Raw genomic sequence first — 24,690 nt, forward strand, 5'->3', positions numbered from 1 at the left:
AAATGGAAACTTGACATTACTTTGGTTCACTTACAAACACAGGCCTAAACCATACAATATCCATATGAAACAATAAAAATCAATACGAAAATGATAATAATACAATATACAACAGTAAAAATCAATACAAACCTAATAATAATACAATATAAAACAGTGGATATCCATAACCAAAAACTTGCTACCAAAATAACAATTCTAAAGCTTATCCTAAGTCTGAGCACGCTTATGCTTGTCTATAGGGAATAGAGAAGGAAAGAAAGAGAAGCCAGAAATAACTGGGGAAGGGAAGGGATGCATATCTATATCTATATCTATATTTATATCTATATAATGTATTAAAAAGGAAAAACGGAGGTTTTGCTACAGTACCACAAAGGACTCGGGAAATTGTCCTATATTTTTGTTTTCCATACATGTAAAGGTTTAAATTCCACTTTAAATCAAACTATGTTCCAGACTGCAAAGAGTTCCGAAATTGCAGTAGCAATCCAACTCCATGCTCTAATACCATAAATGCCTGTGTGTTCTCCCACCAAGAGAACCCTGACAATTCACCAGATGGCACCAGCACGTGTTGCACAGGCTGCATGCTGTTGGGGTGGGCTCCTAGGACCCCCTCACTGCACGGGCTGCTCCAGCAGCATGCAGACCCACATTCTCAGCCATGCAGGCTACATTTGCAGGACATGGACCACTCTTCCTCTGTGCCCCAGGCCTTTCCCCCTTGCACAGCAGTGGGAGAGGTGGCTGCCCAGGCCCATGCCCTTTATACTTAACTGCTTGCAGACCCCATGTAGACTGTGGGCAACATCCTGGCCCTTTGTGGGCTACATGTGGCCTGCAGGTAGTTAGCTGGGCAGCCCTAATCTAGTCCAACCCCCTGCACAGAAAAATGATGTCCTGTTCCTAACCCATACCAAACAAACATACTTTCTAAAAACCACAACTTCCCTAGACACATTTCCAGACCCATTTCATTGTCACTTCCTGTAACTTAATTGGTGTCAAAGGTCACATGACATCGCATCCTGATGTGATACCACTTCCTGTGAGGTCTTTGAATATGGCTTGCTGGCCTACTGGGTGATAAAATGTTTGTGATCTGGCCCCACATTCAAAAAGGTTGGACACCCCGTTCTGTACTTTTCCTCTATGAATATGGGGTGAGACAAACTAGGTACATCTACATGTGAATTATTTATGTGACACAATAAACTCTGATGCAGTTTGTGCTGGAGTTTACTGCCCCCAGACACAGTGTTTACACGTGCATCTGGGACTATAGTACACTGAGCTAGGATAGTGCAGCCTCAGCTGGCAGGGGATCTGGGGGGTCAGCCTGGCAGCCTGGTGCTGCTCCTGCTCAGCTCAGTATGCTGTGGAAGGATGGCCTGGGCATGAGGGTGCTACAGTATGGAGCTCTCCACCATGCAACCACGTACTGTAGCATCCTTGTGCCCCAGATAACTCTGGTTACTGTCTACACATGTGTTGCAGCAGAGTAAATAACTCTGCCATAGAACAATACTTGTGTTGGGCAGTACTATCCTATGACAGAGTTAATTAATTTTCCCTGGGCTAATAGCACCACTTGTGTAGACAGTGAGGCTTTACTGCAGAGCTAATTAGGCAACTCTGCAGTAAGTGTCTTGTGTAGGTGCACCCACTGACTAAGAAATAAGAAAGGAGATTCAGACCTTGCCTGGGTGAGAGAAATGAGCACCACTTTTTTCAGTGGAAATCACCCTGAAAGGCCGAGGATTTCAGAAAGCATGAGATAACTCTGGAAATGCTCTCAGTTATGGAAGTGTTAGAGTAGTGTTATAGCCTTGATGGTCCAGGAATTATGCAAGAGGCAAGGCTTTCTTTTGGTTGCAACTTTTACTAGACTAGCAGCATAGGTCGGTTAGAGTAAGGCAAGCTTTAAAATGCAAAAATTAACTGTGGAGAACTTAAAGTGTTATCCAGAAAACTGAAATGTCATGTCTTTTCATCACTAACAGCTAACCTCTATATCCAAACATCGGAGAAGGTAGGGCAGGATGGTACTTTGAACTATCACAGCTAAAAATGTCTCTGCTCAATCAGGGTAGAAATACAGTGGTCATCATCCAGAGAGGCAAACTATACTGCCTTAACTTCATGGTTGTCAAGAAGTATTTAGAGTATTGACACATCAGATCTATTTAATTCCCAGATGTAGCAAGAAGGTTCAGATAAAATGTAAGAGCCTAGTGTAAAAACACTCTGATTTCTGTATTGCAGGAAGAAGCCATTTTTATGAGAAGTGGGAGAGTTGATTACCAGGTGTGGCTGTTTTTTATGCTGTGTAGTTTCTAAAGAAGACAAGTTGCATCTTGGCTTGCTTCACCAATTTCTATTTCCTTCACGTTGTATTGAACATGGTTGCTTTCAGTAGATGATTTTTTTTAGCCTTGGTTGGAAAAAAAATGTCAAAATGAAATTATTTTAGTTTTCCATTTACACTCTAAGACAATTACTTTCATCCAGAAAGTGCTACACTATGAAAGATAGTTAGCTACTGGAGCAGAGCAAGAAGGAGCAAGCAGTTGGTTGTACTGCCAGGCCAAAACTGAGGTGCATTATCAGGATTGTCCAGCATTAATACTCAGGGGTATTCAGGGAAGCTTATACTGTTTTCTGGATTAGTCTGAATTGCGCTAGCAGCAGTGGGGAGCAAGGGGCTTGGTGCTGGGACAGACTAGGTGTGGCAGAACCAGGGTGCTGGCAAGAAACTAGCTTCAGATCTCTTTCTCATTTGCCTGGGTACATTGGATCTAGGAGAGGAAGATGAAATACAATCCTTCACCCTTTTTTTTATTGGGTTTCATCAGTCAGCTGCCCACTGTAATGGATGCATCTCAAATGAATCCCAAACAGTCATAGAACAAAAATCTCCAAATTGCTTCATAAATCAAAGCAACACACCATTTTCCTTCCAGCTGGGATTTTAGCAGGCACCAGCTAGATCTATGGTTGTGATTTTATCTCCCAGAGGTCAATGGGTGTAGTCACCTCGTAAAATCTGCATGTTCCCTTTCCTGCAATGTACTTTCTCTTCAGAAAGTCTTAGCATGGAATTTCCAGACTGCTTAGCTATTAATATTTGATTACAACTCCAGTGAAGTATTTATTCATTAACTTAATCTCCACATCAATATTGTGCAAATCCTGCAGCCCCAGAACCTGGCATAAGATGCAAGGGGGAGTTCCCAATTTTATATAAAACAATTAAGGGGTTAGAGTCACAAGCCAATGGGCCAAAGGTAGGGAACAAGTAAAAGGTAAAGAAACATCAATACTATGGTAACATATACCCAACACTTTAATTCCGCCCCCCCCCCCACACACACACATCCAGAGGTGTCTCCAAACAAGCCTTTAGTCTCTAGAGTGCTCATGGAGAAGCCTGCAGCTGCCTCCAAATCTGAATGCAACTCCTTCAGTCCACAATCCTGTCTGACTGAGCTAGTAAGATCTCCAGCTCCCCTGTGCACCCCTCTGCATAGGGATGACCAGGTCCCTAGCCAATTGCCCGTCAAGGATGATTGGGGGGGGGTGGCGGATGGAGTGCTGCTAGCTACCGGCCCATGCTGCCGCTGTTCTGTCTCTTGCAGGGAGTGGGATAGGGGAGCCAAGGCCAATGCTGCTGGCCTCAGTTCCCCTACTCTCTGTCCAGTCCTTGGCATGGCTTCAGAATCATGGCAGCGTTCCCCCATGCTTGGAGCACCTGGATTGGCTGTTTCCATCAGCCAATCAGAGTGCAAATAAAGCATTACAGAAACACAGACAGACTTAGGGTTTTATAATATTAGAATTACAAGACAGACATTAAAGGACAGCCCTAGTCAAAATGGCATAATGCAAAGAGCTGGCATTGATGTTTATTTCTTTTTCTCATTCTTAACAAGATTGTTGCCAAGAATAGATCCAAGACTTTTTGTGACATCCCGGTCACTCCTCTGTGCATAAGGCACTAGTGGGAGATTCCCAGATGAGATGGCGTTGCTATTTTGTTGTGCTATAGCATTGTAGAAATTGCTTGGAGTTTTCGGGGCTCTTCTCTTTCCTTTCTACTTTCAGACACACCCCACATCCTGCTAGCTGAGCCCTCTACTCCCCCAGATTGGAGAAAGTTATTCTTGCAAAAGCACATGCCAAAAAGAGGATTCCTGTGGTGGCATGAACTAAGGTCCTTGACTCACGCAGATGCTAACAGGGGCCATGATGGGAGGAAGGGGAAGGAGTCGGATAAAGTGCAGCTACAATCCTCAGTGTCCTGGCATGCCTTATTAAATGGCTAGGGACCTACTGAATTCACAATGGAAGTAGAGTGCATGGCAGCCCCTTTAGTCTTGCATGTTCCCCCATGCACACCTTGTTCCTTGCTGCTGATTAGCAGAGGACCCCACTGCTCCCTCCTCATCAGCAGGGAGGCTAAAACCACATTTTTAAACATGGCACCATTTTGCCTCCCTGCCAGTCAGCAGCAAAAAACAGGGCCACCTGGGGCCCCTCAGCCAATCAGTGGCAGGAGGCAAAAGGGCACCAAATTTAAAACCAGTTTTCTCCTCCACACTGATCATGAGCAAGCCGCAAGTGGGGCCTCTCTACCGATTGGGGCAGGGGGGGAGTGCATGACCAGGGTAACCTGCAAGATTAAAGGAGCACCCTACTTACACCATAAATTCAGTAGGTCCCTACAAATGGGGAATGGACAATCTAGGTTTCCACTTTACAGCTCATCAGCTACCTAAGGGGCAAAGGAGCATGCTACCTCACACTTGCCACAGGTAAGAGTATGCACATGAGCTGCTAACCCTGAGTAGCTGGTGTGCTGCAAGTTCATTGCCTAGTTAACTGTCTGGTAATTTACTTCTATTCAGTGAGGGAGAAATTCTAGCACAGTGTCTTAGGACAGGAATTGGGGTTGATCCCAGATCAAAATGCAACAAGAACAAATATCTGTGAAGCATCTGGAGTATCTATTATAGTCTCAACCACAAATAGGGAAGGACTAAATAAACCATTCCAGTGCAGATTCAGGGTGGTTCCTGTTTTATTCAGGAGTATCCTCTTTGAACTCACCCCTAAATGTAGGGCCAGGTAATTTTTTTCCCCCAGAGCGTTATTACCCTATACAGGTAAGGACAGGGATTGATATAGCTTACTATGACTGGGGGTGCATTTCCTACTATGATAAAAAAATTAACTTAGGGAACTATTTTAATAAATGTGCAAAAATCAAGGTTTGTTTGGTAATATCTTTTATTGAACTAAGAGGGTGGAGAGATATTAGACCAGTTTTGAGGGACAAAATACCCTTCCAGAGGTCTGGGAAAGAATCAAATACAGTTTCAGCTAAATACCTGGTGGAACACCTACTGGGCACATCTACATATTCATCCCTAATTACTGTGCATTAAATTTAGTACTTGGATAACCAAATACTAAATCAATGTGCAGTAGCCCTGGCACATGGTTTTTAGTTATTCTTACTGTGCAGTAGCCTAATACTACTGTTCAGTAGTGTATTACCGTGGGTTTTGCCCAGCATGCTACTGTGTAGTGTTATTAGGCTACTGCACAGTTATCACCTTATATAGATGTGCCCACTTCTGTTCAACCCCATTATGTAAATGAAACAGTCACTGTAGAAAGGAAGAAGGTAATAAATCTGTGGAGCAAACAAAAAAAAGAGAGAAGCAGATACGTAGCAAGTAAAAATGGTGGAAACAGCTCAACCAAATCCTGTAGAAGAATAAAATCATTCAAAGGGAGGAGGGTCCATATTATCTGTGGGGGACAGAGAATGGAGAAGGTGAATTGTAATGAGATATAAAGTCATTATCTGCATTGTTTTTGTTTTTAAATGTCCAATAAATTCATTAATTTTTATTCCCATGAACATCTTTCTTGAAGCAATGTGTGAGTTTCCCTTGAGGATGGGGGCTGTGAGGTCGGAGATGATGAATTGTTAGTTGTATGAAAATTGTTCATTCCAGAGCAGCAGTTGGCAACTTTTTTGGTTATGGGCTGGAATGATCCAGCTTGAGTCAGAAGCTAGAGGGCACTACTAGGATCTGGCCACCATTGCTGTTGCTGTTTCTCTTCACAGCAACATGAGCAGTACTTCTGTGGCTGCTGCTTCATCCCATAGCAGCATGTGGAGAGTGATTGCTGCTGAAGCCCTTCACTGCCAGCTACCACCAAAGCCCCATAATCATGGGCTGGATCAAATGGCTCCATGAGCCAGATCTCGCCTCTGGGCCACAGGTTCTGACCCCTGTTCTACAGTGTAGTTGTTTAATTTCATCCACATCATTTCATCCACAGCAGTGCACTGGATGAGGTAAAAGACATTTTGCAATGGCCATGGGTAGGATCCATGGATGCTGACAGCTTTGTTGTCAGGCCTATTGAGTGTAATGACAATGAAGAGGTATTGGAAGGTTTCACATTTTCTGCTTAGGAACAATCTGTTTCTGACCATACGCTTGTTTCCCACCTACACAGTTGATCCAATAAAAGGTACCATATTAGCAAACAGACCCTATTTCTTGCATATTCCCTTGGCTGTAACAATATCATGGCTGTAACAATAGTGCTACATTATAAATAAATCTGGGGAGAAGAAAGTAGAGAATGGGAAGTATTGGTTTGATCCTAAGAGAAGAGAGGGGACAGAGGCATGAACTCTTGGGGTTAGTAATAAGAATTTCTGTTCCAGTGTCCCTCTAATCCACAGAAGACAGGATCTTGCTACAACTCTCACTGCTTGAAGAACCTTAGCTCAAGTGGGTAACAGCAACTTGCTCTGGAGGGTCTGATTTTAAACCAACTGAGATGACACTAGAAATAACAGGAAAAAACATTCTGTGGAAAGCATTCTGTCATAAATGCTGCTGGGTTTTTGGTTATAAATTTCAGCTTTGTCAAAATTGAAACATCATATGGGAATGTGTCAATTTTGACAGAATTCTTAATTTATTATTTTATTTTGGACAGGCTGAAATGTCTCATTTAATGAAGGAAAAGGTTTTGTTTTAACCTGAGCATCTTGCTTAATTTCATTTCAGATTTTGTCTGTGTTAATCTGTTACTTTTACGATTTGTGTTTAATGCAATGTTATAGTTAATATTTTACATGATATCACGTTATAAAGACATTATCAAGATAAAACTATTTGACACTACCAAAACAAGTTATTTCCATGCTCCATACTGAAATTTGTCAGAATTTCTTCTCTATAGAAAATGTAGGCACTTTGATTATTTTGTTCTCAGTGGGTGTGTCTACATGAGATGCTTTACTATGAAGTAGAGTAGTTTGCTGCACAGTGGGCACATCTACACATGGTATTTTAAGGTGCATTAGCCATTTTTAGGGTGCATTAAGAGCACAGGTCTACATGTGTGCACACTTAATGTGCCTTAAAAATGACAATTTTAAGCTAATCATGCCAAAATCTAGTACCTGCATAAATCAGATATCAAATTTAGGCACACTTAGTTAACCCAAATTTAGACACCTTGGGTGTGTCCAGATGAGCCCGCACATGCCTCTCGCAGCATCTCAAATGCCAAGCACTGCCAAGAAGACATGATGGGTGCTGTTCTGCAAGGCACAGACACTGCAGCTGGAGCAGCAGTTCCAGTAGTAGCAGTCCCTGCTGGTGTGTGGTAAGTTGGCAGAGGGGGCTGGAGGTGCAAGTGCTCCTGTCAAAGCACAGAGGAAATCCCCCCTGTGACTCCCTGCAGGGGAAGGGAGAAATGGAGCACAGGTAAGGTCTTTGCTAGTGGCTCCTCTGTGCCTCTCCATTGGGGTGGATTTGCTGGCTTGGCAATACAGCCCTGCAGATTCAATACAGCACCTGGGATTCAAGCACCCTTAAAAGCCCACACTGGGGCTCCCACCTGGGACAACAGGCAGGTTGGGACTGTCTGCCCTCAGGGCCTGACAAGGCTTTCCCTGCTCCATCCACCTCCATCCAAGACAAGCACCTGGCCTCCATGCCAGACACTGCAGGTGTGAGAAGCAATGTCAGATCCTGGGGGCTCTGTGCAGGTTAGCCCAGGCAGACTGGGCACAACATGGCTGGGAACCTGTCTGAGCTTTGGATCATGCAGGCCAAGGAGAGAGATGAACTCTCAGCTGAGTTGCACCCAGCCTGCCTGGGGTGATCTGCGCAGAGCCCCCAGGAGCTGATGCTACATCTCCCACCCACAGTGTCTGGCATGGAGGCCTGGTGCTTGCCTGGGATGGAGGTGGGTGGGGCAAAGAAGGCCATGCTGGATGTTGGGGGCAGACACAATCCCAGTCTGCCTGCTGTCTGGCAGCAAATCCATTGCCAAGCCAGCAAACCCCAGTGGGGGCTTCTAAGGGCAGCTGAATCCCGGGCAGGCAGTGAGGTATCCTGCCCCTGCAGGGCTGCATTGCCCAGCCAGTAAATCCTCCCTGAGGGAGATGCAGGGGGGAGCCACTTGAAAAGGCCCTGCCCATGCTTCCCTGCCCTCTTCCTCTGCAGGGAGTCTCTTGTGCTTTGACAGGAGTCCTTGTACCTCTTGCCTCTTCTGATGACTTAGTCACAAGTCCAACGGCACACCAACAGAGATTGCTGCTGCTGGAACCACCACTCCAACTCCAGTGTCTGCACCTTGCAAAACAGCACCTACCACATCTTGGTGGTGCCTAGCAGCAGTGTGAACCTCATGAGTCTTAGCTTTGTCCTGCTGTTGTCTGATGCTGGGGAGGCAGAAAAATGGGGAGGGGGTTGAAGCCAGGGCCAGGGCCAGGGCTGGGGCTGGTCCAGCCATGTCCAGGAGGACTGATAGCTCCAATCCCCTCAGCCGGCACTGGGTTGCACTGCTCAGTTACACTGCCATGGGCTTCAAGGGGCTGTCCAGGGTGCTGACCATGTCAGGCCACCCAGTGAGTTGCATAAGGTGTTTAGGCATCCACGTGTAGACACACACCTAAATAGCCATAATACGCCTTAGGCTAAGGTGCATTAAGTTTAAGTGTACTTAGATTCACATGTAGATGTGCCCAGTAAATGTGTGTGTCTACATATGCACATGCTATGGCACAGTAAACCTCACAGTAAACCTCACTAATTGTAAGTAAATTTGCAGGCTGCAAAAGCAAGTAGCAAATTAAATTGTGATTAGTAACGGCACAGTTGTGATTGTATAGATACCTGACTGGGAGCAAATCTGCTTCCGGTCACGCTGACCATCAGGGGGCTGGAGATTGCTCCCTGTCCCCAGGAGCTGTCTGCTGCCAGGGCAGGCTCCACCACTGGAGCCTGGGTGGGGACTATGTCCCCCTGCCCCACAGCAGGGAGCGCCAAACTCCTGTTCCAAGAATGCTATTGGGCGATCCCCTGATCCAAGATCTCTCAGTCTCCACTTGCCATCACAATGAGAGAGCAGGGCAGAGGGAAATACTTATCTCCTAGCACTGGCTCCATGGTCACAGAGCTGGTGCTAGGAGATCCTTACCTCCCAGTGCCATCTCTGCAGTTGTGGGGCTGGTACTGGGAGATTCTTATTTCCCAGTGTCAGCTCCATGACTGCAGAGTTGGCTCTGGGAGATAAGAGTCTCCCACCACTGGCCCTGCAACTGTGGAGCTGGCACTGGTAGATAAGGATCTCCCAGCACTGGCCCTGTGACCATGGAGATGGTGCTGGAAGCTGCCTGCTGGAAGGGGCTGTGGAGCCTGTTCCCCACCCAGCTCTGCAATTGCAAAGTTGAGCAGGAGCAAGCTTTGCAGCCTGTTAATGAAAGAGCATTCACATCCAAGTGAAATGGGTGCAGGTGGGTCAGTATTTGGACCAGATGGAGTCTGACATGGTATGCCTTCAGGAATGTGGGAACCTGGAACAGAGGGAGAGAGGGAGTATAAAGACCTTATAGGAAGATGGAACCATGACCCATGCAGTAGTGAGAATAGGACAGTGGATGTGGTGGTACTAATTAAAAATCCATAGCTGTGACAAATAAAATACCAGGAGACAATTGGGGGAAGAGTGTTACATACGATCAGAGAGAAGGAAGATACAATGTTTAGAAGACTGAATATTTACACACCAGTACAGCAGGAGGCATTCTGCACTGTTTTAGAGGAACTGGCAATCTCTCTACCAGGAGCACTGCCTCTAATGCTGGTTGGAGATTTTAACTATGTAAGGAATGTCTGTAACTGGGGTGAACTGGGAGAGTTGGACAATTGCCCCAGAAGCTGTGCAGCAGAAATCCTGGGGCTGCCCCCGAGGGTATTCCAGCAGCCTTAGTACACCTCATCACTTTGAACTTAGAGGCTGTACTCCAGACGAAGCCTGCTAGATGGAGGGAAGCCCAATAGACAGAATCTGACATATGAGAAGTCCTTGAGTGGAAGGAGGCCAAGGTAACCTCCTGAGGGCCAACTGCTTTTGCAGGAGTGGCCTAAACTATGGGCTGTAAATGGATGCTCTATCGGACTACAGTGGCCTGCACCAGAGACACTAAGCATCACTTGGTACTGCCCAAGTCTTACTGAGAACAGGCCATGAGAGCACTTCATGATGACTTTGGACATCTAGGAGTAGATAGGACCTTGGAATTGCTGAGAGACCAGTTCTATTGGCTGCATATGGCCAAAGATGTAAAATGGAAGTGTGAAACTTGTGTTAGATGCATACAATGAAAAGTGCTACTTAAGACAGCAGCCTACCTACATACCTTCTCTAGTTCATGGCTGTTGGAGTTGGTCTGTACAGTCTTTTTGTCTTTTGAGGAAGATGTGCACAATGTCACCAATGTACTTGTGGTGATGGATCATTTCATCAGGTACGCTCAAGCCTATCTGATGAGGGATCAGAAAGCTTCAATGGTAGCTCAGGTGTTATGGTATAAATACTTTTTGGTATATGGCCTACATGCCAGAATCCATTTGAATCAGGGGTGTGAATTCAAGAACACCCTGTTGAGAAAAGTCTTGCAGCTGGCAAGTATTAAAAAGCCTTGGACCATGCCTTACTATCCCCAGGGAGACCCACAACCAGAACACTTTAACAGGACCCTGTTGGACATGGTAGAAACCCTCTGGCAGGTGCAAAAAGTCCAGTGGAGTCAGCATATAGCATTTCTGGTGCATGCCTATAATGCTACTCACAATGATGAAACAGGAGTAAGCCCCTATTTGTTAATGTTTGGCTGGGAGCCACAGTTGCCCATAGATTTACATTTTGGAATAGCCCCACATGATGAAGAGAGTGTGTCACATCATCAAAACCTTGATAAGTTGAGAGAGTGTCTGTGGAGGGCCTACCAAATAGCCTGGGAAGCAGCAAATTGAAATGCAACCAATCAAAATGGCTGGTATAACAGGCAAGTAGAGCCCTAAGTTTTGCACCCGGGTGATCTAGTGCTCCTGAGGAATGTAGGCATAGTAGGGAAACATACGATCACAGACCAGTGGAGGTCCACACCCTATGTAACTGAAAAACAGAAAGGAAGTTTACCCATATATAAGATTAGACCCAAGGATGGGTCTGCAGCCCTCAAGACAGTGCACTGTAATATGTTGGTTCCAGTGGGAGAATTAGTGGGATACCTTGCTGTAGGCCCCAGTGAGCAGCGGGTACAAAGGAATGCCTGACTCAGCCTGAACGTGGTTGCCTGATGCTCCTGCAGAGGTGAAAACTTAGCAGCCAGCAGCACCGGACAGTGATGAGGACGATGATTATCTGTCAGGCTACTGCCTTCATACCAAGCACCCCAAGCCTTTGGAAATTGCGAGAAGTCAGCCATGTCCATTTGGACCAGCATATGCCTTGACTGGGAGACCCCAGGAGTCCCAACTTACAGAGCCCAAGTTATCTGGACTTGAAAGATGCCCAAGTGTCAACTGAGTCACTGTGTAGCATTCCACCGGTTCCTACAACCTAGTTAAGTTCTGACAAGGGGCCCTCAACTTCTGTCCCTACCAATGCTTTGCAACCCATTCGTGTGGCTAAGCCAGTGCTCAAACTGATGTACAACACCCCAGGGGTTGCCTCAGAGGTCCCAACCCTTCAGCCCTAGAAGGACTGATTCTTTCCCTCATCTGGAGTGCATTTACAGAGGATGGTAAATGAAATGCAGAGGAGAACTGTAACAGTTGCAAAGCCCACCTGGCTGCAAGCCAAGTGGGTGAGCTGTGCTTAAGAGCTCTGCAAGAAAAGGGCAGCAAAAACTTTGCAGAAGATGCATAAGCTTTACCAGACAAGAGGGTATGCAATGCATGTTATTTATTGGAACATTTGAATTGTGTCTAGAGCCCACATTACAAACCAGGGGCTCTGACTGGCTGCTACTGAGCCATAAAAAAAGCTGAGGGAAGGAAAAAAATAGAAGAAGCTGGGGAGGAGCCAACTCCAGCCCTGGAGAGAGTGGGTGCAGACTCAGCCCCAAGTCATGGGAGACCAAGCTGAAACTTGCCCAGGGAGTGGGCATATGGACAGGGGAGAGCCTGTTTCATCCTGTGAGAAGCTGATTCCCCACCGGGTTCAAGGCTGTGCAACAGGGGACACAGGCGCCAGGGAAAGAGTGAGGAGGGGTTGGTAAGAAAAACTGGTAGGCTTACTGGAGCTGGGAGAAGCAGCAGAGTCAGAGACCTGCAGAGGGGAAACCCCTGTCTGAGCTGGGAAGGCTGGAGCTGCAGAATCAGAGACTTGCAAAGGGAAATCCCTGGCTGCAGGTGGATGTGCTGGGTGGGGGAGAGAGCCCCAAGAGGGAGTGGGCTAAGAGAAAACAAACCAGCAGGAGTGTATGAAGGGACACCTAATCACCAGTGATTTCCAGAAGGAAACAAAATGGAGCTTATTCCCTGCAGTAGCTGTTTAGAGCCTGATTTTCTGTGTTACCTGGAAAGAAACCGTTTTTCACTAAACAGCAGAAGCCTCACCTCCCGGATGTGGAGGTGGATAATAGTTACAGCTGTGTTGCCATTTATTGTTTTGGGAAGTGGAATAGAAGGAAGAAAGGAAATCAATTGGGTAATGGGGGGGTGGGGACTGTTTGATAGGGTTATAACAAGGTGAATTTAATTACTGAGGTTGTTTAACACAAGTGGGACCACAGCGTGCTGGAATTATCCACATAATGTTGTAGTTGTAGATTTTATCTAAATTATTAGTTTTATTATTAACTATTGTTATTGTATTTTTGTTTGCTTATTTTTTCTGTATATAAAGTGGTTATGTATAATAAAGAAAAACATGTTCATCAGGTTCAGAGTGAATTTCTGGGTGGTGAGAGTAAGGCACACACCTCTCCACAGGACACCTCAGTCAGTGGTCTGTCTGAGGGGCTCCTAGGGCTACTGGCACACTGAGGATCCAAACTCAAGTGTATCCCCTGTCCTTAACATGCCATCACAGGTTACAACTGTATATTGGAGGATGGGGATAAGATGGGGAGCAATGCCTCAGGTTTGATAGATTTTAAAAAGTCATGGGAAAGGTGGTCCAAAATGACAAGGCTTGCACAGTCCCCAACTGAGTAGTAACAGGCAGAGAGAGAAGTTGTGAGATCAAAGTCAGTCCAGGATCTGCGGGTCATATTGCTGACTCATTGTGTTGTTTCTCATCTCTCTGTGACTCAGTTTACCTATATATAAATCAGCGCTAATAATTCTTACCTAAAAAGGCAGTTAAGATTATGGTAGGAAAATAAAAAGCCAGTGCTTTTTGTCACTGCTGAGTTCCTCCTGAATAGATCATATTAATATTTCTTATATTTTATTGTATTGTTAGCTGAGTTGGAGGCCTTCAAGAGAGAGGCATATTTTAACTATTATTTGAATTGAAATAAATAAATGAAAATATAGATAAGAAGACTGACTCCTAAGCAGTTGTTACTTACAAAGCAGATGGAAGTTTTTGCATGAAAGGAATATGCAGCAAAGTCTCACCGAAACATGAACTCCAAAATTTCTGTGTAAACTGTTGACAACCCCTCCTAGATTCCAGGGCTGGTACCAAATTACTGGTGTGTTTGGTATTGCTATGAATGCTGTGTAACTGCCATCCTATTCCACTCTAGTCAATGAAAAGCTAATACTACAAAAGATTAATGGATCCTCCTGCTCCCTGCTTTTTGTATCTTAGTGTTAAGACAAAGATAATGGTGTGTTACAAGACTGGGCACCTTACTGGCTGGCCCAAAATCACAGGAAGCCCAGGGTGCACTTGGGAACTGATCCTCTCTCAAGGCTCAACCAGATGCTCTACCTAAACTCATTTTCCTCTCAGGTAGCTTATTAAATCATGGTTTATGCGAGTTGTCAAAGAAGCCCCAAAGGGACACTGAGGGAGAAAAGATACTTTCTCTGAGAAACACTTGGTTAGATGTGTTCCATGAATGGCCACTGCAGGTATGTCTACATTACAGTTACTGCAGTGTAATGTAGGCAGACTTGAGCTACCTTTAAAATAACTGTTTCTGTTACCAATAGCAGTGCAGTCATAGCAGCCCAGAGACTGGAGCTGGCTTGCTTCTGAAGGCAACTTTGCAGCTCATACTGAGTTCTGTGCTGCTCCAGCTACAACTGAACCTTTCCCTACCTATTGGCTGCATCTACACAACATATTGCACAGTAGTGACTACGTAGTCATTGCGTACTAAAGTACAAGTACTAAATGACTGTGCAGTAACCCACATTTCTGTGCAGTAGTGCCAATGAATGGGCAGTAGTGCCAACCTCAAGGGACTGGTCTATTGTAAATTCCTACAGCTAAAAACCTCAGGGAGGTACAGTTTGTCCATGATAGACTGAAACCTGTCTTAGTGAATTCTTTCATTAAGAAACAACTTTCCAATGAGGGGCCCCAGCTTTGCTTCCATTTCTTTTACATGTTGTTATAGTGCTTGGTACAATATGCTTGTTTGCCCTGCTGTCCCTTATAAATTAAACATGATCCCTTTTACTTTAATTTAACCCACCCTTCACAAGATGCTTCACTCGAGATTAGAGTGAATTACTGTGTAGTAAGCATCACCATCTACACATGCAGACACTTACTGTGCAGTAATCTGCTCTAATCATGAGTAAATTTGCTACCTGTAAATACAAGTAACAAATTTACTTTCAATTTCTTGCCGCACAGTATGGCATGTGTAGATTGCCAGTTGGGAGTAAACTTGCTCTCAGACAGCTGGGCAGCAGAGGGAGGGAGATTGCTGACTGCCCTGGGAGCTGCAGGCTCTGCCACTGGAGTCCCACCGCACTGGAAGCAGGGAGCTCCCAGCCCCCAATCCATGATTGTGATTGGGGAGCAAAGGATGGGAGCTCCATGCTGCTAGGGCAGGGGGACATTGTCTCCTCCTGGATTCTGGTGGCAGAGCCCACCCCAACAGCAGGCAGCTCCTGGAGGCCAGGAGCAATTTCCCAGCCCATCCTAGGAGACAGCTATCTTCTGGCTCCATGCTTCCTGCCAGCTCCTGACTAGCAACCAGGAAGAGTCCTGAGCTTCCCCTAGCTGTTGCAGGGGACCGGTGCAGGGCTGGAGGAGGCAGGAGCAGACTGCTGATAGGAGCAGCAAATCTGCGCCCACAACCCTGAATGTGTAGATGCCTTCCCAGGGTGGGTTTAATAAATTACCCTACAGTAAACCCACACTGCAGCATTTGCACATGTAACCATACCACCTGGGAAGCCTAGGTGATCAGCAGAGTTGTAAGTAATATACACAATGCATGTTCTTTGTTCCTGGAAACTAACAAAATTCTGAGAAGTTAGCAACACCATTTATCATTCCAGAGGTGATTCCTCATCAGTTTTCAAATCAGATGATTCTTAAGTCCCAGAGCTAATCAGCCACCGATTTACTTCTTGGTTCTTCTATGTAATTTGCAAAATATATCCATCAACTATACTTTAGCAGCAGTGGCCTTATATTCCTTTATATTTCATTGAATATAGCTGATTACATTAGTCAAAGTATCAATGTAGTTGTTAAACAGAAGGCAGTATTTCAATAGACTCAGGTTTACTACTTAGAATAAGGACATGTAAAGAAAGAGAATGAAAGCAAACAATTCAGCAGTTGTTGTGATTTCAGAATACATACACATGAATCTTAAATTGATACCTTGAAAACATCCCTTCATGCATTTGTTTTGCTTTCAGATTTTTTACAACTGCCTTTATTCTAAAAGACTGTACAGTGCACGGGTCACTTCCAAACTGAATCTTCATTATTTGAGCAAAATGTCCTATAATTTTTTTTTCATCTGCCAGGAGATGTGCAAAAAAAAAAAAGAAATTCACATTGATTATTATTTTAAAATATCATGAAAAGGGTCTGGGTATTTTTGCTCCTTTGACAAGAGCTGTATGGAAAGCTAAAGTTCCATTTTCATGAAGTATTTTGAGATTTCAAAGTCTGTCTTATTTCCAAGTAGGAATGAAAATAAAAAAGTTTGCAATTCTCTGTGGAATATTCCAGGGGTGGGGGGAGTGAGGGGAAGACCATTTTTGTCGGCCTGTAATGTTTAATTTTGACTGCAAGGTTTAAATATCACCAGAACTTTTTCTTCTTTATTTTTTTTAAAGTAAAACTCTGGCAAAACCATTTGATGATGATGACATGATATGTTCCAATGTAGGCAGGTTTTTTTTGACATTTCCATGACCAACCAGGGTTTTGACTCATGAGTTTTTTTAATTCCCATTGGGCAGAATGTCTGGGTTAGCAATAATGAAGCTCATACTGCTGTCTTGCAGACAGATATTTGTTGTATAGTTCACTTTGATTTTTCCAGACAATATAGTCCCCACACAGAACAGTGCACAGCATGATAATAAGTAGTCTTGCATTTTTTATATATCATAAAGTCCAGCAAGCCTGGAAGAGCAAGATCAAGAATAAGAAACTCATTTTGTTTGCAAACTGATTTATCTTTGAAAAAAGCCAAGTTTCTGATTTCAGGATTTTGCATGCAGATTCCTGAATGGTCTCTCCTCCAGCTTCCTCGAGAATCTATAAAGTTCTAAGCCTAAAATAGGTGTTTAGCTGCAGAGAGCTAAACCTCATTGCTAGGAAGGTGAAGGCAATAGGGGTGTGTGACGTGGGCCCTATTTGATTTGGATTCAGATTTGGCCCGAGTCAGGGACAGTGATTCGATTAGTTGATTGATCACTGTCCCTTATTTGATTTGGCCAAGTCCAAATTTGAAGATTTGATGCCGAGTCAGAGATTCAGTGATTCAGACATAGACATGGTTTTAAATGTTTTTTCCACACAGCCTCGAGGTACCAGAATGGCTTGTAATGCTGCAATGCTGGGGCGCATGGAGCGTCCCACAGGAGTGTGGGGGGACCGTCCGCGTGCTCAGCAGTGAACCCAGATGTGGACTGGAAGTATTTATGGTCCACTTTTGGGTCAGACAGGGAGTGCGCAGCCCCCACCGTCCTGCACCCTCTCTGCCTAAGCAATTGGCTGTGGGGGGACCCTGGGTGCACCTGCCCCAGATGCAGGGGGCCCCCCTGCATGCTGCTGGCAGATCCGGATGTGGACTGGGAGTGCTTCTGGTCCACTTCTGGGTGCTGCCGAGCACATTGGGGAGCCCCACATGCTTCTATGGGACACTCCATGAACCCCAGCTTTGCAGCATTCACGAGCAGCCTGCTATCTAGAGGTATGTAGAAAAAACATTTAAAGCTGTCTCTATGTCCAAATAGCCAAATCTTTCTGAATCTCTCCAAATGGATTCAGAGGGTTCCAATTCAATTCAGAGAGATTCAAGGGTCCTCTGATTTGATTCAGATTTGGAGATTTGGCCAGCGGATATGGCCGAATCTCCACCAAATTGAATCAGGGACCGAAGTCTCACACAGCCCTAGAAGGCAAGTCAGACTAGATCAGCAAAAAGGGTCAGGAGAGTCAAAGTTAGAAGCAAAGGACAAAAGAATAAGCTTATTTCCCACCCACTTCCATCTTACTTGCTCAGTTTCAGCTGTGATCAAAATAATGTAAATGAGGATTAAAATGAGCTCTAAATGTACACATGCTGCTCGAAATGGGAGTGGATGGATTCCAATATTTGAAGGGAATAGACACTCAGAAAGTGAAACAATTATGCACAGAGGCATTAAAGGTGGAAGAATAATGGAAATGTATCTCACTGAATATTTATTTAAATATTTAATGGATTTGCTTCATCACAGTTTGTACCCCTTTCATGTTCTTTCTCTGTGAAATCTCAAAGATCACATTTTCTTGGCATGACTGTTCATTTAAATTCCATAGACTTCTCTCTCTGCTTATGTTAATGGAAGTTGAATGTTCCTTTTGGAGAGATGAGAAATAAAGCATTCCAGATGCCTACACTAATCACTGGATTATTTGCTCCCTGACAAGAGGCAATCTCTTTCTTTCCTTGGTTTTGGAACATAAATTCCACTGGGGAGCTCCAAAACCTTCCCAGTGAAAGTGCTATTGAAACATTTTTCAGTGAGAAGTACTTGGATTTTTAGGACAAAAAAGTTTTGTTGAAAAGACTTCCCAACTATCTTACGTTTGGTCATTATTGCCAGTGGGTCTTAAGAGTGAAAACCAATATTCAGAGCGTTCACCAAACTTATAACCTCAAAAAGCAGAGCAAAACCGTTGCCTAATCTGCTGTATTAATTACTTGTTATTGCTTGTGATCATATTACAGGGAAAAACCTGGCAGGCACAACAGGTGTTTCTGATAAGAGAAACATGCAAAGGTTTCAATTAATCTCTAATGTAGTTAGTTTCAGCTTGTAGGCAGACAGTTTTGCAATTAAATCTAATTGGAAAGGATTTTCTTCACCTAAAGTTAACTTAACATTCTAGTAAAAGTATAGGTCTCCCCTGGAATAAGAGCTAGACAGAGAATACAACCTCTCTAAAAATTTACAAACATTAGAAATAGATGTGTATTTTTTTTACAAGGAACTCGTGGTAGAGGGCATGTCTTTTATTAGACCAACTAGACTTTTGCAAAAAAAAAAATCTTTAATTGCAAGCTTTCAGGCACAAACACCTTTTAAGTTCATATTTCATTGGAGAGTTGAAGGTACGGTAAAAGCTCCTGTTTGAAACAGTTCATTTGATATGCAGATTAGGCTGAGAGAAGAGTTGGAATAGTTTGTTTACCGTGCAGTTGTTTGGCAGTAAGCAGGATGTAGTCATATTTCCTTCTGGTTATGGTGGTTGCTAAATTTTAATTGAGACAAGAATTAGTGACCTTGGGACAGTATTTAACAAAGTTGAAAATCATGAAATAGCTGTAGACAAATGCATGGTTATCTGATTCTTCACAGAAACTAAAGGGCAAGGTCATGAATCTGTGGAAAGCCACTGTTAGAGATGAATTTCCAGAAAAGTGTCACATCCTTGCTTACAAGTGTCAAACATTTCTTTGTGTTGATCCTCAAGCTTGGAATTACTTTTTTTTTCAGTTCAAGATTCTCTGATGTCTCAACACATTGTGGATACATCAGACAATAGGATTTAGAACACAGGAGAAACTCTTGTCTTGGTCAAGTGTTGCTCCTGATGCATAATGCCATAGCATTTGAATGACAAAAAAGAAAGAATTCTAGTCAAGTAACTCAATCCTTGTATTTGCCAGTCATAGCAAGTACCTCGTCTGTACAAATACTCTGTGATTTGGGCCTAACAGAAAATACTGTCCCTCTTTGACACATTTTCTTAGTTCAACAAATAAATCAGAGCCATTAGAGATAAAATTAAGTGGACAGAAGCTAAGCTGTTCCTCAGTTGGATCAAAATTTCAGAATACTCTGATCAAAACCATTCAGCTGTGCAGGTTCAGTAGTATTACAACTTTCACCAGTTTTGCATGAAAAGCTGCAGAAGTGAACATTTAAAATTTAAGTTGTACTGTGTATGGGACATCTCAATTCTTATAATTCCTTTAAAACACCTTAGGATTTGTTTTGAGCTTCCATTGTCTATAACAAAATTGACAGAATATCCTTCAGTGCTTCCTTGCTATTTAAACAAGTTTTTTTTTCGTTCCTTTCTTTGTTTTTCTTTCTTTCTTTCCTGTTTGCTTTTAAGCTAGTCACTTTTATCGCTGGATTCAGGTCTTCATTTTTTTTAAAATATGAAAGACTGCTAGGCTGACACAACCTTCTTTCTCTGACACAAAACAAGAATGCAAAGTAGATCTGATGGTTGATTTCAGCATGCTTTTTTGTCAAATGCATTGAACATATATTATATACCACTACATGCCAAACATCCTGATTTAGAATTTCTCCATTCTGTGGTCAAGAACTTATCTTCCCAACCTGAGTTAAATTTTCTCTTTGCAATATTATTTTCTTATTTTTGCTTAGACATGAGGAGCTTAAATGCTATTTTAATTAGGATAATAATAATTAGTCAGTCATAAAAATGAGTTGTACCTGTTTAAAGTAGCTGCCTGAAATCATTAGAGAAAAATAAGGTGGACAAGCTCATAACTAGACTCCTGTAGTGGCCATGGTTTAAAATTGTATTCTTGCTTTCATTTTTGTTTTCTTCCTTAGATGTTTTAATTTCTGCATGTCATGCAAACAATGTTATTGTTAAATTTTGGTTCCTGCCGTTCCTAGGAGTTTATGTGTTATCAGGGGGTGCATCTACATGAGGCGCTGATTGTGTAGTAGCTGAAAAATACGGCACAGTAATGCGTCACATCGTGGACAGTGTTCATACGCTACTGTGCAGTAGCATCACCTAAAATATATTTGTAGGTAGTAACTTTGGTTATTGTGCATTTATTTAGTACTTGCTAATACAAGTACTAATAAATGTGCAATAACGGCAGTAGTGTCTTGTGTAGACACGCATAGTGTCATATGTGTTAGGGATTGCCCACACTTATGAGAACTACCCAAAATGTTTTGAGTGAACAGTAAATTCACTAAAACTCAGAGTTTTGCAGGTACTAAGACCATTTGTGAATTCAGGTTTTAGTAGGTGAACAGTTTGAAGTCTGGGAAAATGTTGAAAAATATCCGATTTCATTTGGTATTTTCATTTCCTTAATGGCACTTTCATCTGAAAATTGACCTAAATCATAAAAAAAAGGATTATAGAGCATTAGGGCTGGAAATTGGGGATCTAGAAATATGGCTTCACGGGTCATCTGGTCCCGAGTCAGGATCAGCCTTATCTAATGTCTTAGCAAAACTACAGTCAGCTCTGACACAACACCCTAACCTGCCACAGGTAAAGCCAACACCCTGCTGCTGTAAAGATTGTAAAAATATGCTTGAGAGATCTATGGAAGAGGACCAAACCCTTTGCAACAGAGAAAGTCAAAACCCTCCACAGGCCATACCATTCTGAATGTAGGGCAAAATCCCTTCCTGATCCCAAATATAATGATTGGTCTGACCCCTGAATGGAGAGGCAAAATTCTCTTAACAGGAACTTTTGGGTGTAAGTCCCAGCAACAGCACTGGCACACCCCCATTAAAATCCCAAGCATTGGATGTAACCTACATTTCTGCTACTTCAAGCCATTGGTGTGCATCCTACTCTCTGGAAAAAGAGAGAAAAGGTGTTTTTTCTCATCTTTATGGAAGCGCTTCAGGTATTTGAAGACTGCTATCATGTCCCCTCTTGCCTTTTCCTCAAGGTGGATATATCTATTTCTTTCATCCTCTCTTCATATGACTTACTTTTCAAGCTCTTTATCATTTTTTATTGCCCACCTCTGGACCCTCTATAACTTATCCACATCCTTTTAAAATGTGGAACCCCAAAACTGTACATAGTACTCAGGAAAGAAGTTACATTTATTGTATTGTAGGCACATAGATAGCACTGTACAGTCATAACTGAGCAGATGGACAGGGCACAGAGTACTGGATCCTGCTCTAAGATAACCCTGAATGGATGTGATATCCGACTTCAGCGGTGTAGGTTAGAGTGCCATAATGAACATCTGTACCAAATCCCATAATGACTCATGGCTGGTCACATTCTGCAGGCAACCCATAGGGCTTTGCAGCATCCCCATTCACCTCCTCCCCTACCACCACCTTTGGTAGCACTCTAGTCCTGGCCACAGCTTGTGAGGTTTGCTCCAGCACAAAGCCGATCCTGCCTCCAGGTTGTCATTAACAAGAATCAGTGTGTCCCCAGGCCTGCCCATGTCCTTCTTCTGGGTAGCACAGATCCGTCCACACAAAGAAAACTGGTTATTGCTGAATTTCTCTTATTGCGTATTTTCATGGGTACAGGTGAGCAAGTGCTGAATGTGAGCCTGCTGCTATTCTGCCTCTACTCAGAGTTAACTTGTCTTAAGAACTTATTCATCTGCAATGCTTTCTAGCAATGGGCAAGTTCCCCAATAGAAGTAAAAAAATGTACTTGAGAACATGCCCAAAGTGTACATCAGCACACTTACACATACTAATATGTATCATCACTCATTTCCAGCTTGCCTGGGGAAACCAAAAGCATGTGTAAAATATAGATTGTGAGAAACACGTACAGTGCCTTTGCTGAATATGGGATGCAGGACCAGAAACCCATAAGTCCACCTTACAGGGACAGAGTCCCAGAATGCTAGCCTTAACGTAGTATCCCTTTCTTAGAAAACACAAAACCCGTTAGGGCACAGCATCTATGATATTTCCCTTACAAAAAACTCACATTCTTCAATGGGAGAAGCAGAAATTCTTTCCCCACCTTCCCAAAATGCTGCCTTCAAAACAAGCAGTGATTTTATTTCCCTTTGTGAACCCAGTAGATTACCTAAAATTTGTACGGCATTTTGGAAGCCAAGAGACAAACCAGTTACCCTCTTGAAGCCACAGTGACTGGAGGCAGTCAGGTTTTCCCATTTTCCCCAGAAAGGATGATTTAGGATCACCAGGTATTTGGCACTGGGTGTATGTACATGAGACATTTACCGTGGAGCTGCCTAATTAGCTCGTCAGTCAAATGGAGGCTTCCTGCCACCCAGTCCCACACTGGAGCACCCTCATGCCCTAGCTAGCCTCTCTGCAGCATATTGAGCCAGGTCAGAGCAGGCCCCTGCCAGCTGAGGCTATTTTGACCCAGCTCAATGTGCTGTACCTTGGAGCAATAAACTCCATTGTGTTATGTGCTGGAGTTTATTGCTCCATGCTAATAGCATGTGTAGATTTACCTACTGTGTCAGTGTTCCATCGGTTCTTTTTTAATTGCCTAATTTGCTATTGCCCCAACGTGACCAGCCAATTGGAGGCATTGGGTGTTTGCTGAACAGGGGGTGGAGCCACAACCTGCAAGCCCAGGACAATACACTATTTACCAAAACATGATTTGAAGGTTTTAAATGGCATTGGTTATTTGCACTCGGGGCAATAACACTCCCATTGTGTGTTTTCTGAAGTAATCTAATGGATAGTGTAGTGAACTTTGGGGTAGGAGGGGTTCAATTTGGGGTTTGTTTTTTTTTAAAGTTTATCTCACAGTCCTTTAGTCACTTAGTACAACTTGTTGAAATGGAGTAGCACTTAAATCTGTAGTTGGGGTAATTATCACTTGATTTCAAGTGGAGCAGGATTGGGTCTTTGTACTCTACTATTAGTCTACAAGTTACATCTCTAGCCTGCCTTTGTTTCACCTCCTTGCAAAACATTAGAGAAATTACCTGAGATAGGTAATCATGAAGACCTGTTACAACATTCTACAGGGGGGTCAATTTACATTGAATGACAAGGAAGGACATGGTGGGAGCCTTCCCTCTTAACACCATTCCCCAAGCAGAGCCCACAGCTCTTCAGGACTAAGTCCTATCACATGTCTCTGTGCCCCCACCCCGCCGAGGTGAGGGGTGAGTATCACTCCCCCAGCTCAGGCAAAGTGGCTGCTGTGGCTGCTGTGCAGTCACGACCCGCAGGACTTGCAGCCAGTTCTTCTGACACTTCTCCTAGTGAGGCAGCACATACACAAGAACACTCTGCAACCCATGATGGTAGGTTTTACCTCAGCTCCACATGACCATGATGGGGACTCCAGTCCCAGGGGTAATGCAGAGCCCACTGCGGTGGCAGGGGGGGGACAAAGGGGCCATGGAGTGAGCCAGCGCTGCCAAAGGACACCCCCTGTGGTCATAGACCTCTGTCAGGTCATTATGGCCAAGAAGTTCACAGAAGGGTTGGGGCCAGAGGTGTGGGGAAAGGAATATTGGGATGTAGGGGGAGGGTGAATCATTTGCTTTCCTCCACCCCCACCCTCCCTAGCTGAAGTGTGGAGCCCAGCCAAGGTGCCAGTTCCCCCCACTCCTCCTCCCACCACTCTTGGGTGCTTAGGAGAGCATGCCCCATTTAGTTGGATCATAAATCTGCATAATTGACATGTCCTTGCCATTCTGTCAGGGCTATGCTGCACTCCATGACAGATTCGAGCCTAAGCATGATACCACAAGTGCTTGAGTGTAAACAGCTCCTCCTCCCCTACAAAAGCACTCACAAAAAGGTATCAATAGCATTTATTGAGCTCAGCAGGCAAAAGGGTAAATAACATTTTTTGCAGAAAGCACCCCAGAACAGGGAAAGGACATAAGATGCAGCTATGTCTGCCAACTGCAGCAGTCTTAGTGCAGCAGAAATGAGAAAAAAATGTCCCCTTTTAAAAAAAACTCTCAGACCCCCC

Source organism: Crocodylus porosus, unplaced genomic scaffold (assembly GCF_001723895.1).
Source record: "Crocodylus porosus isolate Cpor-Errol unplaced genomic scaffold, CroPor_comp1, whole genome shotgun sequence".
NCBI classification, from domain to species: Eukaryota; Metazoa; Chordata; order Crocodylia; family Crocodylidae; genus Crocodylus; species Crocodylus porosus.